Below are 14,443 nucleotides of genomic sequence, written 5' to 3'. Positions count from 1 at the left end.
CACTAACTCCGGCCAGTGGAGGGGTATGTTCGTCGGAAAAGCCTGTAGCTACGCTATACGTTTTTAGCGAAAGCGATTAGATCGCAGCGGAGAACAAAACTACCTCATTACGCATTCATGTCCATGCTAATGAGCAATGATTGACAGAGTGTCAATCAAATTCATCGACCCCGCCCAGGGACTGGTCAGTTCCATTTGCACAGATGGGTGCATATTGCATCAAGTAGTGAGGGACCGGTGAGTGAGGGCGTTCCGCTCAGGTGACCTCATCTCTACAGTACGCCGAATGACTCGTATCCCATATTGAAGTCTTTGTAGTGGGCATGGTAGTGAGTGGGGGTACCGAAAATACAGAATTCGTAGACATAGCCTAACACGGGACTCAGTACGTCCACCCTTGTTACATCACATTACAGTTTTTATTAGACCTACTTGAAGAACAGGCAAGATGCCGACTGTAGTGAATGATGAAAAAGAGTCATCGTTGTATCGTCACCCGTTTTGCTGTGTCTTCTTCTTCTTCTTCTTCTTCTTCTTCTTCTCTTTCTTCTTCCTCCTCCTCTTTTTCTTCCTTTTCCAGCTAGGTTACTTGAGCTCTTTATTTTCTCCCCAAGGCCGATGATTCATTTCGGTTGAACCACAGTTTTGTGAAAATTCTGATTTTGGTATTTTTACCGGTCTAACATCATGGCAAATACATCAAGTGATGACGAAAGAATATTTCTTTTCCAAACACAAGCATGTAATAATATGCAGTTATTATCGTGGAAATCACGCAATTACCCGTGGTGTGCCGGGTGTTGGACTGAGTCGAGAAAGAATACTTAGTACATGAATTCAATGCGCGTATAAGTGCAAATTCATTTGATGTTGCCAGTCAAAACAATGATACACGAGTGAGCTGCTATATGCCATTGACATTCACAGATGGAATGACCATTTTCTGCTTTAAATACTGTCTGAACCCTAAACTGCAGAGGACGCATATTGAATCCGTTCCGCCATGACTGCACCATCTTTAATCAATATTTGAATTTTATCATTGTTTAAACTAACATTACAACTGACAAATCACTGAAAATATGAAACATAGCAATTTTGAATAGGCTCTCAACCCACAGGAGGAAACTGTAAAATCATTTAGTCATTCCATTATTTCCCGTGCAATCCCCTCCAGACAGAATCATACACATCTTGAGGTTGTACGAGATCGATGGAAAGAAGGAAGGTGAAGGTTTAACATTCATTTACAACAACAACAACACCAACAACAACAACAACACCAACAACAACAACAACAACAACAACAACAACAGCAGCAGCAGCAGCAGCAGCAGCAACAACAACAACAACAACAACAATGCTCACAGATGATAAGAGCAGGATTGGGCCTGCTTGAGTTGTCGAGATTAGGTCGTCACCTCCCTGCATGGATTGAATGTAACGTCTTGAGATATCAGCTCAGTGACCCTGCTCTTTCTTTCCTTTCTTTTCTTTTACAACCAAAATCTATTACTTTCAAGAGGTAGCTTGTTGCAAAGCAGTCAGACCATGTCATTCATCGATACCAGTCAGAATGATGGATGGAGGAATGACCAATGACAGATTACCATCAATTCCATGACTATGTTGCTCAGTTACATACTTGAATTATATTGATGAATCATACTGAACTCTGAACACTTGTGTTAGAGAGCTGACGAGGGAATGCTGAATATTGAGACAGCTATGGAGTATTTACTTTCAGTCTTCTTTCTTGGAAATGCCCTTATATTATGTTGTGATTGAGCATTGCATTCGATACAATCAAGTGTTTCATCAAGCAGCTTATTCGCAAATTTGTTTTGATTTTCTTCTTGTTTGAGTTATTTTCAGTCTTGTGCCAATCCCCAAATCCCCAGAGTCTCTGAATGTTATCCAGTATCTCACTGTCTGTCAAACTAAATGCTAGGGGTCAATTTGAATCTCCTTGTTGCCTCGTAACTTAGCCACCTGTAGATCTATTCTGTCAGTCTCTATAAAGATTTGATGTTACCGATCCGACTCCTCTTTCCTGGCTGCTTGTTTCGGATTCCCCTCCAGAGGTTTGCATGAGCTTTGATTCATTTCTAGTTCTCTCAATTATCTGAAAAAGAAATATGAATACAAAAACAATATTACACTATCCTCAGAATTGGGTCAGTTTGACTTAAAGCAGTATTTTTCGTTCAGCAAACAATAGCCATGTGACGAATTGGAAGTTACGTATTTTTAATACAGGTGAACCAACAAGTAAAGGACTTCTATTTGTCTATGTAAGAGGAAAAAAAGTCCGATATTCCGATGATACAAATGACGAGTATACAATGATGGTGGTTATGACAACGACAATGATAACGACTACGACGATGACGACGATGATAGTGATTACTTGGCTATGATACCATTTCTGTATAGTCATCACTACTATCTGGATGTATTGACAGAAAATAATCACGCAGTATTCAGATGATCTTATGATATTTGAGACTGAAGACATTATTATTGTCCGATATCTGAGTTTATCAAACTCCAATACGCTCCGATTTCTTGCTTTTATTTTCATTCATAATTATTATTATAACATCTTTCTTATAATCATACAAGATGATTCGCCATAAAACTTCCCGTCCATCTTTGTGCAGCATGCTTCTTCTTGTTGGCTCATTTCGGGATAAGCCTTTGTTGTCCTACCATTAGATTGACATTGTTTATTGACGTATTGTTTGTTGTTGCTGATAACTCGATTCTCTGACTGTCCAGTTAAAGGATGTGTACAGTTCTGGTTGAGGTGAGGATTTAGCTTTTAACGTTTTGCAAGATATTCTGAGACCACTCTATGAGATGTCAAAGAGCATGCAATCCCATGGGGTATCAAAAGTTTATTTGATGAAAATCGGTTTTGAAATGGCTGAGATATCCAAAAACAAGGTAAAACAAAGAGATCCTAATAAAGTTGTGGCATGTCGCCTTTTATTGTTATCACTTTTTTGGATATCTCAGCCATTTGAAAACCGATTTCCATCAAATTAACGTTAAACCCTTCTCAAATTACATGCTCTTTCATATTTCATAAGAGGTTTCTCACTATCTCACTTAGGAATGTGCAAAACATGAATCCCCACCTCAACCAGTACTGTACAGTCCCTTTAATACAATGATAGGTCGATTTGTGATGACTTCACTGTTATCCCTAATAGCTCGTGTGTAATGAACAAATAGTACTTTAGTTTAAGTCTCAACTTTTTGCCTCCCCCCCCCCTCTCTCTCTCTCTCTCTCTTTGGTTGCATACAGTTTAAGTTTTCATTCATGTTACCTTGTTGGTTTCTCTCTCCCATAGCTAGATTATATTATATCTTTTCGCGTTATCCAATCATCATAGGACTGCCTTGAAATTATTTCGTTGTAAAACTCATGAATGAAACTCCAATCGATGAAATAAGATAATGAACTGTGTAGCGGAGCCGGACATGGATAATCAAAAGGCTAATTTTAAAAGCCCCAGACACATTTACACTCAATAAATTCGACAATATATGAATTGAAAGGACAGAAGACAGTAAAGGAATTCCAATGACAAAAAAAGACAAACAAAATGGAAGAACCTTCTTTAAGAGCAGTGAATTGGTTAGAAAATATTAGATTTATCTCCTAGAGATGCCAGTAGATGCTTTTATATGTGTTCAGATTGATTTAATAATTCATTGATTACACAGAAGTACATCAAAGCAGGGAAACGACTGGCATTTCACAGCAAAGGACCTGACATCTATTCTGTGATAATGATGTACGAAGTACGAGCATGAAAGCCCGTCGTGTGCATACCCCATTGAACGCACTGACTGGGGACAACTAGTATACTAGTATGCGTGTCATCATGATTATGCATTGAAGGGGAACATTTGTATTTAAATTTAGAATATGTAAAAAGAAACAAGGACCCCATTTCATAAAAGGTTGATACGATAGCAACTCTTGCTGGAATGGCAATTGTCATGGTAACAACAAGAATCCAGCTTCCTGATTGGCTAATGCTATGGGAAGTTGCCATTCCAGCAAGAGTTGACATCCTAACATCTTTTATGAAATGGGGCCCAGGTCATAGGAAATGTACTAACCAATAACTGAAAAGAGGTGCCGTTGGAGACGATTTAATTTGATTTGTCATTTCCATTCCACATTCAAATGCTGGTGCAACAACAATGGAAAAACATCAGAACAGGTGACCCACCAAGTCTCATAATATCTCCAGAAGTCGGAGTATCACGTAACATAATTCTTTGGGCTATTTAGCGGAGTCATGTCTTAGGTCCTTGTTTCCCACTATAGCATCAGCAGATCGAGAGCGTGAGATGAAACTCCTCGAATTTCTCCCCCATCCTTCCTTCTCAAGTGTAACGGTGCAAATTAGTGCTACTCGAGATCCCATATGAACATGTTGTTGAATGTTGAGTGTTTCTCGTTTGTTACATTCATGATTGTAAATCGATACGGTACAATGGTATGGTAGCATGACGTATACGTGAAATCAGTGGCGTATCTAGGGGGGGGCAAGGGGGGCACGTGCCCCGGGCGCCACTCCTTGGGGGCGCAAAAAACGAAAAAAAAAGCGAAGAAAAGATGAAAAAAAACGAAAAAAAAAAACGAAGAAGAAGAAGAAGAAGAAAAAAAAAAAAAAACTCGCCCGGAAGGGGGGGGGGGGAGGGAGAATGGTGGGGGAGGGGCAGAAAACCAAATCAAACAAGATAAAAACAAAACATGATGACGCGGACAAAATGACAATGTTTATTGTGTTCACACAAGAATTCCATGCTCCGTAAGCTGAAATACAAAAATTTTCGGCGCGCGCGCTGCGCTCGCTCGCCAAATATATATAAAAAAGAAGGTAAGAACAAAACTTGATGACGATGACGCGGACAAAATGACAATGTCTATTGTGCTCACACATGTCATTTAATATTTAGCAGGCAAAATGTTTCACTGAGCAGCGGCTGCAATTTCTTTCGTTCTGAAGGCGATCGCCGATTGGATCAAAAGAGGACGCCAACGGTTTCGAACATACGGGGGGGGGGGCGCAAAAAAAAACAAATCAAAAAAGATAAGAACAAAACGTAATGATGACGCGGAAATATACAAATTTCGGCTTCAGTTTGTTGGTATAAATCGTTATCTATAAGGTCGTCACTATATCTTGATTAGAATTGATTAATAAGCAAAAAATGACAAGAATTCCATGTTTTGTAAGCTGAAATACAAAAATTTTCGGCTCGCTCGCTGCGCTCGCTCGCCAAAATTTATATATATATATATATATATATATATATATATAAAGAGAGATAAGAACAAAACGTGATGATGACGCAGAAATATACAAATTTCGGCTCACTCGCGCGCACTAATTTAGAGTGTTTTTTTAAAGTCCTCAGTTTGTTGGTATAAATCGTTATCTATAAGGCCGTCACTATATCTTGATTAGAATTGTAAGATTTGATAAGCAAAAAATGGCAAGAATTCCATGTTTTTTAAGCTGAAATACAAAAATTTTCGGCTCGCTCGCCAAAATTTATCAAAATTCGCTACATTTAAATCACCCTCAAAAGACCCCTTTTAAGTGCTTAAAAAAAAGCATATCATGTAGACTTTGTTTAAAGTCCCTACCGGGATGGGGTTGGGGTTGAACACTTTTTCAGAAATTAGGGGCGCAATTTTCGCGCTTGCCCCGGGCGCCGTTTCCCCTAGATACGCCACTGCGTGAAATCCACACTACAGGCTACATTCTCACCTGTCATTTTCAATATTCCATGACATGACTATTGAGACACGTTATCAAAGAACGCTCGATCTTGTTCTTGGTCTTTTCATTAGTTTACTTCTTTGGAAAGGATTTCTGTAGAGAAACTACATGTAACTCCCAAGCTAGTTTCAAGATGACGTTGTTTTATATTGTGACAAAAATAAATCTGTGTTATTTGATACGCTTGATGAAGGTGCTACTTATAATTGATTTATTAGGCTTAAAAACGCACGGGTAATGATAAAATGTATGTTATAACCTCATGAAAACCCCGCTAATGAGGACACTTTATAATATGCAATATATTAATGCAGATTCCTTAGTGTCTCAAAATCACCTCCCCTAACGCATTCTACTGACAGTCGGCTACATGATGTTTAAAGAACGCCTCCTTTCATAGAATATAAACATTATCTAAGCCCTAATCTCTTTATGTCTATGAAAGTCACCCCCAAACAATATTGGTTTTATCGCAATTTATGTTAGATTCCTATGAGGTGTTGTGTAGGCCTATGCTACTTCTGTGCCTGTTCCCCTGTAACCAGTAACTGCGCCTGGTCCCCCTGTATACACAGTGTCATACCATTACTACACAGAATAGATCTCGGTGCGAGAGAACGTAATTAGGCATGTACCTGGTGTAGTATGATTCATGGTAATTGTGATTTAAAGGTCCTTACGATGAAATCATATTGATTGAATCATTTTGATTGTAATTCATCCTGCCACATGCCAACACAGACCATGAAGTCCAAGAAGAGAGAGAAAGAAAAAATCTCACTTTGCTCACTTTGTTGCATTCGAGTGTGTTGAATAGAGCCAGTAGTCGTAAAGGTAGGAACAGGAATGAATACGGACAAAGCTTTTTGAAGGCCCCTGACAAAAATACACTGTATTGTCCTGAAACCGCACCATATACAGCAGCCCAAGGACCTGAGTAATGGTATAATAGGCGTTCAAAATGCTCAAAACGCCACGAGAATCTGCTTTTAGCTTTATGTAAAATTAGATGAATGTGTGACAAATGCTGATTGATGAATAAGGAATGATTGTCGGCTTTCTTCTTTCCATTATTCAATAATCGTGAAGGGAATTGATAACGATTGTCACACAAACTGCCAATTTTGCATGGAGCTATGGCTTTGTTACGTATATAAGCATTGGTGTTTTCACTTCAGTTACTGTAAGGTAGAACGTATGCTTAGTTTAGTAAGTGTTTAATACATACATGACCAGTATGATAAGTAATAATCAATGAAATTAATGTTTGCTGTTCGGCAAGAGTTGAAAGGATAAAAGTGTACATATTATTGCGTGGTACAGACATGTAGGGGGCTACGGTGATGTAGATTGTTTACAGTTGGTTTACTTCTTCCTCTTGATGTAAGGACAAGACTTTCACATTGGAGACGTGAAAAAAAATCTTCATCAAGTATCTTGTGCAATATCGTCTCGTGCGGTACAATGTATTGTAAGGCCCTTATAGTGTATGATAGTTGTACATGTAGTGTGGTAACGGTAGGCCCATAGTTTGGTACATCATTTGCATTGTGTCGTACATGCATGAGACCTTCAGAAGAAAGAACTATATATTTCAGAGGTAAACCGTCAACAAAAAATTATTTTATGTCCTTAAAAGTTACAGCTATACAGTTTAAGTAGGCCCTATATGTAACTTAAAGCGATAAGTATACATGATGTATGTTTTGCCCATTTTCTTTCTTTTTTTCTTCTCTTTCAAGGCTGTCGTATCTTCATATGCTTATTTGACGACACCAGTCTTCTGCATTCATACTCCCAATACATGCGCCACAATCCAGGCAGATCATTTGATTCGCTTTAAACCGAGTGACGTATTCTCCTATTCTTTTTTTTAATCTGTAGGCCTATATGTATATCTCAGTTATGTTCGGATATACAGACTGTATGTTTTATTGTCTTGAAAACAAAAAGAAATGACTGTATTTCATTTGTGATATTATATTCAATGCATAAAATTCCCATTTAATTCAAAAATTCACTGATGATGCCCTATATGCTTTGAACAGCACACTTAGAGAAAGGCAAATGGCGCGAAGGGTTGACTACAGTTAGCAACATTTTCATGATTTTGTACTTCGTAGCCTACAGGACGCTATACTTGTATGGTGCACATTGTGAATTAGTTATTGTCATCAACGATCTGACGATACGACTTACTACGGTTTCAAGTTGCTCCGTCAACTGTAAAAGTAGGTCTGAGACCACAAAAGCGATAACCTCAACACACACGGTATGCGTGTATGTTTGTTTGTTGTGTTTCATTTGTCACTACAAGGCAAAAGGCCTACTATTCACCACTTCCCAAGAATAAAACCAACAAACAGTCAATGCATTTGGATATGCAGAGTATCCGAGTCTGATTTGTATTACAAACAGGCCTACATACAAAATTGCTGTTCAACACACTACGCGAAAATTCGATGGGATTGGTGTCGGGTTGTACAATGATATCGTATGTCTTAATAGGCCCCTACATGGGGTATCAAAATTTGGGTAAAAAAACCTGACTTCGATGCGTGGGAAAGATGTGTATCCTGTGACATTATGATAATAATGTTGAAGGAAGTTTGAGAGGAAGAGCTACAAAATATCTGCGATGTTACAATGTAACCTAGCTATGTCAGCAGTGTTTGTGTATTTAAAACGCGGTGATTAGAAGTCTCTTGGCACTGCAGCCAAGTTCTCAGTTAAATCGTTGAAGAATTTCAGGAAGTTTTCAGGGCATAATCCAAGTAAACTGTATCCCAGGGAAATACAAACTGAGGAAGCTTTTTGAACATCAAGTACAATGTACCACAACTGGAATTGTATGACTCATATCTAGACAAACATTTTAAAGGGATCGAATAGTTTCGGTTTAGACCCAACTTGAAATTTTTAGCATTTTTTGGTGAGATAATGAGAGAACTCTTATGAAATTTAAAAGAACATGCGATTCCGAAAGGGATTCAACGTTTATTTCATGAAAATTGGTTTTGAAATGGCCGAGATAAAAAAAAAGAGTAATCCTAATAAAAGGTGGGACCCACCTCAAATTACGATCGCTTTGTTTTACTTTTTTTTTTGAACGTCTCAGCCATTCCAAAACTGATTTTCATTAAATAAAACGTTACTTTGAATTCCTACTTAGAATGGTATGCTGTGTATTAATCCATCAGTGGTTTCTTGGAATCTCGCACAAAGTTAAAAGCCCAATCCTCATCAGATTCTCCACCAATACTTTATACCACCCCTTTAACGACTCCTTATTTTCTCCTTATTTATAGATTGTAACCGTTTTCAATCAGTTTTCAACTTTTCCACATGAATACATTACGTGACTTCTATGATGCACTTCGACATTTAATTGAAATTAAGTACTATTACATGCGAGGCTTAGAAACTTGTGATTCATCTGTTCTTAAAAGAGACGGTGATGGGTAGGCCTAATCTCGGCTTTTTTTTTTTCATCCACATATTTGTTTATCCTCCAATTATACACTCTTTGTATAATGTATGATGAAAATATGTGACTTAAATATAATTCATATCAAAATTACCATGTTTTCCGTCCAAACGTCTGCCCTATAAACAGCAGAAAGAAAGTTTGTTCTCTGCAAATTGAGAGAACTCGTAATTGGGATCCACCAATTAGACTATACCGGTAGTAATTTGCTATAGTTCCATTAACGTTTCGCACTTGCAACCTATAAAGCAACAGGACCCCTCTCATCTCCTAAAAAGAATAATAAAGCAACAACAACCAACCAATTAAAGAAACAAACAAATCTATGGCAGCATTGTTGACACAGCGTATACTATCATTTTCATGTGAGCAATTGAACTGAGAGTTTGGACACAACATGGTGCACTGCATTATTTCTAAACTCTTGGTCAGGCTTTGATCTATACATGTTGGTGTGCATGCACTATAGAAGTTGGTGTAGGCTATATAGCCCTATACTTTGCAAATAAATGGATCAAGTGTATTTCTTCTGTGGATACAGTTTGTCGGAATCTCTCCCGAGAATTCGCTGACCCATTCACACCAGTCCTATGATAGTCTCACCCTGCTGTCAATTGATCGTGACTAAGAAGCTGGAATGCGTAATGACCCATGTGTATTATGGTCCAATTGCATACAAACTGTAGACCTGTCTGACGTCTCGGCTCATTGATTGTTTTATTCATTCTTTTTAATACATCAAAACCATCGCGACTGAAAATGATTTCATGCCATTATTCTTTGCATGCTTAAAGAGCAATGTGCAGAACCCATGTGCATATTGTTACTGTTCTTTTAATTGTTTCTGAACATTTTCCCTTATTACTTGTGCTGTAGTGAAGTATTTTGTATTTCAATAGCGTCAAGCTGCATTACCAATCGGTTCGTTTCATGCACTTTATATGAAAAATAATGTCTCTCCGAGTTAATCAATGTCGAAGCCAGTCCCTGTGGTCAAATGGTCAAGACGCTTGATTTGCACATCAAGAAATCTGGGTTCGAATCCCAGTGGGGACAGACCATGACAACGACAAGACTCGTTGAAACAATAAGGGCATGAAAATAGCTCCTTGGTATTTTTTATGGTATTTTTTTTTTTATTGCTTCTTAGGTCTAATGATTAAACCACAATAATTGCCTACAGTTTCTTTTCCTGTTGTCACGGCAGAGCAATTCAACGTCGTTTCTACTTCCGTTTTGCATTCTACTGCTCACTGGGACCTAATTTTCTGGTGTGCCCAATACCTTACTCTATTGACTTTGTTACTGGGCCTACTGTCACCTGGTGCTGTACGCGACTCGCAATCATCAAAGTCCGTATGCCCGTTCTGGGCATAGGCCCACTCTTTCAGTGTCACAGTTTGTACTCCTTGAAATGCATGCAATAGGCCTATAAGCCTTACAGTTCATTTTCTTTGGCATTTCAATTGTATTTTAGGTTTTTGTTGTTGTTCGTTAATTGTTCTATCAACGATGAGCATGTTCATGATGGCTTGTTTACGTTTATTTGCTTAAATGTTTGTTTTCATAACGCCTACCAGATTCTTGCTGTCAAATTCTGCAGTACATTTTGTGAAGCTGTTATTCTGCTTCAAAAAAAAAAAAAAAAAGAAATCACCATACTTTGATACGGATATCGTCAACATAACTGGAATTCTTAATACCTTTGTCATCGCACTGATTACAAAGCGCTGCCATGAACACAAATGGTACAAAATCAGGCTGGGGATGATTCTTGCAGAAGTTTATTTACTTTTCATTTCTTCATATGACTGCGCACTGAAGTCAACATATTACTGCAAACAGTATAGAAGCTCGAGGCGGCACGTTTTCACGTTGGCGTGCATGCCTGTGACAGCCTTTTGCTTTAGATCGAATTGTTTGGTTGTGTTAAACAAAGTTTGACACGCCATACGGCATAAGATGTCTCAAATTTGTTCAGTTTTCTATTCTGTTTACGCTTACTAAACACAGCCGTGCTTCTTACTGCACCCATCGATGTATTCATGGACGATGTATCAATTCAATGTATGTAATATCAACATCTGATTAACAAGGCAAATGCATGTCGTCATACGAATATGAAGTTACTGCCCATATCTAGGTCTAAGCCAATAAGTATACATCAGATCGAACTTGGATTGCACTTTTTTTTTCCTGAAGTTTCCCCTACGGTCGCATTGGAGCTATTGGAGACTGAATTAATGACAAAAGCCAATTTTTTAATACTATTCTTTAATCTACCCCCTCCATTCTCGCTCTTCCTCTGTCTGCCTGTGCCTAATTCATACATTGTATTTCCACATTTGTCGTGTGCGTGCATGTGTGTGTGTGTGTTCGTCCGAGATCCAGACTAGGAAGAATTTAAAATTGTGTGAATTTTATGATTAAAGTTCGTAGGAAAAACACATGATGCCATGTAAATAGAAAATCTGATAAAAATTGAATTTTTAAGGTACTGTATGTAATATGACTAGTCACCACTGATCTCTCCAAGACGTCACTCACAAGATTCGTGTGACGAATAAACAGCGCTTGAGGGCGCTATACCATATCCACAGACGGTACAGCCATAAAAATGACTTTACCCCCTTCTCAAGCGCACAAAGGGTTACCAAATTGTACATGTATTATACATGTACTGTACACTCTGGGTCGTGCAAATTCATGACATTCTTTTAATGATACCTCGGGTAACCATTAAAATAAACTTAAAAATGCCACCCTGTCTGCTAAAATCGTGACGGAACAGACCTTTGTGATCACCATCTAGTGGTAATTTTTGGCTTGTTTTCAATTGTTTAGTTTGTAACTTACTATCATATTCAATGCAAGCCCACCGCTTTTTGCAGTCACTGACGATATGACAATAAAAGTGGGCCTGTAGATCACAGTAGGCCCTACACATGACATGTTAGGCTCCATACTCAATGGATAGTTTATCATTGTCATCAGATTTTTGTTGCTCATACAAGGGGTGAGAATCTAAAGAGAGAAGAGATAGACAGATGGATAAATACAGTGCATAAATATTGATGGAAAGATGAGATATATAAATAAAGTAGATAGATAGATAGATAGATAGATAGATAGATAGATAGATAGATAGATATACAGTAGGTAGATAGATAGATGGAATTGACAGATAGATAAATACATTGTACACGTGTAGGTACAGTAGACACACAAATAGGTAGGTAGATAGATAACACACAATGTACCGTGCTTTCCCAATGGACAGACATGGGGGAGGTGTTGATGGATAGCTACCTACTGTGGTACAAGAACCATGATTACAATGTATTTCCAATGTTTTGAACATGTGTGTAGTGACAGGCTGAATTTGCACTGCGTCAGTCATCATAATATGACATAGTAAATGTGCAAGTACGTACATGGTAACTACATGTAGTGCACTACTGCAATGTTAGTATGATATTCTCGCACTGGGGAGATGTTTCACACAAGAACGATGCACTTTCTGTCCTGCATTATGCTACACTACACACACTTCAAATCCGAATTACATGTACTGTGAAAAGTGGAAATTTCCACATGTGCAATTTTTCAAGCTCAGTCGGGTGGGATGACTTTCATGTCTTTAAGTCCATGGAAAGAAATCATAAAATGATGTTTCATATAAAAAGCAATGAATATTGTGTGTTTTCATTTTCATGCTGGTTGATTGTTGTGCAAAATTTCTACACTGCAAAAATCTCCACATTACTTAGTAAGCCCTCAAGCTATTCTACTTTGCCTTAGCCATCTGCCTTAGTGAGACAAACTTCACTTACAAAAACATATGTATTGTTGTGCATAGCTAAAGGGGAAGGCTAGTAACTGATCAGTGGGAATGACTGGAAATGCCGGGAGATGATTGTTCCAACCCTTATGGGATTCATCCAAGAGTACATTATATATCTATTGTTGTGTGAAAATTATTTGCTTCAGAATGGTCTCATATTCAAGTAATTTGCAGTTTAATGTTTCCAGGTTAGCATGCCTGGTCAGTGATGGGGCATTAAGCTGCACATTACATAAATATGAGACCGTTCTGAAGCAAATAATTTTCACACAATAGATATATAATGTACTCTTAAATGAATCCCACAAGAATTGGAACAATCATCCCCCAGCATTCGCACAGATTCCCACTGATCAGTTACTAGCCTTCCCCTTTAAACAGACATTGTACATTATTCATAAAACATGCAGCACACACCAAAGCATTGTCACAACACCCCCTTCCTTACTTTCCAATATCTCATAAACTCATATCAGGGCACATGTTACAAAATGTATTGACAATTGTATTAAGACATTTCTGAAAAATTCTCACAAAATCAAAGAAAATGACACAATACAAACAAAATTAATACAAAATAGATTGTGTTTGTTTTTTTTCAGGGCTTGCTTGGTATCATTCATTTCATTTCTCTTCTTATCACACAGTCAACTTTTACTCACTTTCACTTTACAATTTCTCTGCCACTACATAGCTTTGAAGAATATAATCTGCTTACAGTTATCAGTGAAATTTACATTGGCACGTGGTAAATAGAATGTGAAAAAAAAACACACACACACACAATGTATGCAAATGTTTCAAATATGAAATTTGTAAATCAATGCACCCCCATCCCGCAAAGAAAACCCAACAATACTGTACTTGTACAATACATGTATAACAAATAATCCTCACAACATCATCCAGAGTGGGTACATGTTTGTTATCACTTCTTGGTATTCTGAAGGGAGAGGATTTATTTATAATGAATAGATGAAATGAAATGAAATGATATCATTTTGGCATGGAAGACCAAGAGACCACGGAACTACCACAGAATATAAGCATGCAATAGCGTATTATTGAAATTGTCAGTACATTGTACATTCGCTGCCCGGTGTCAAAAGTAAGAAGTGGTACATGTACAAGTTTGCAGATTGCAGTCATGATTCAAAGTCCTCCCATAGCCTACAGTATGAAAATGGTCAATATAAAATCCTTAGTACTTCCTATTCATAAACCATGACATTCAATACTTTGCCTCACATTACATCAACACAGATTGAGGTGAATATTCTACACAAGCCACTTTTTTTT

General features: G+C 37.9%; 1 non-coding gene across 1 annotated transcript; it reads left to right on the top strand.

Moving 5' to 3' along the window:
- The first annotated feature begins 10,283 nt into the window (after positions 1–10,283).
- Positions 10,284–10,356, top strand: Trnaa-ugc (transfer RNA alanine (anticodon UGC)). The gene has a single exon. It is a non-coding gene; the product is annotated as a tRNA-Ala (tRNA).
- Positions 10,357–14,443: the final 4,087 nt, after the last annotated feature.

The sequence above is a fragment of the Diadema antillarum genome, unplaced genomic scaffold (genome assembly GCF_040938485.1).
Source record: "Diadema antillarum isolate AM-2024a unplaced genomic scaffold, OU_Dant_1.0 seq00000085_RagTag, whole genome shotgun sequence".
NCBI lineage: Eukaryota > Metazoa > Echinodermata > Echinoidea > Diadematoida > Diadematidae > Diadema > Diadema antillarum.
Note: the sequence above shows the minus strand (reverse complement) of the source record. Positions and strands in the feature narration are given on the sequence as shown.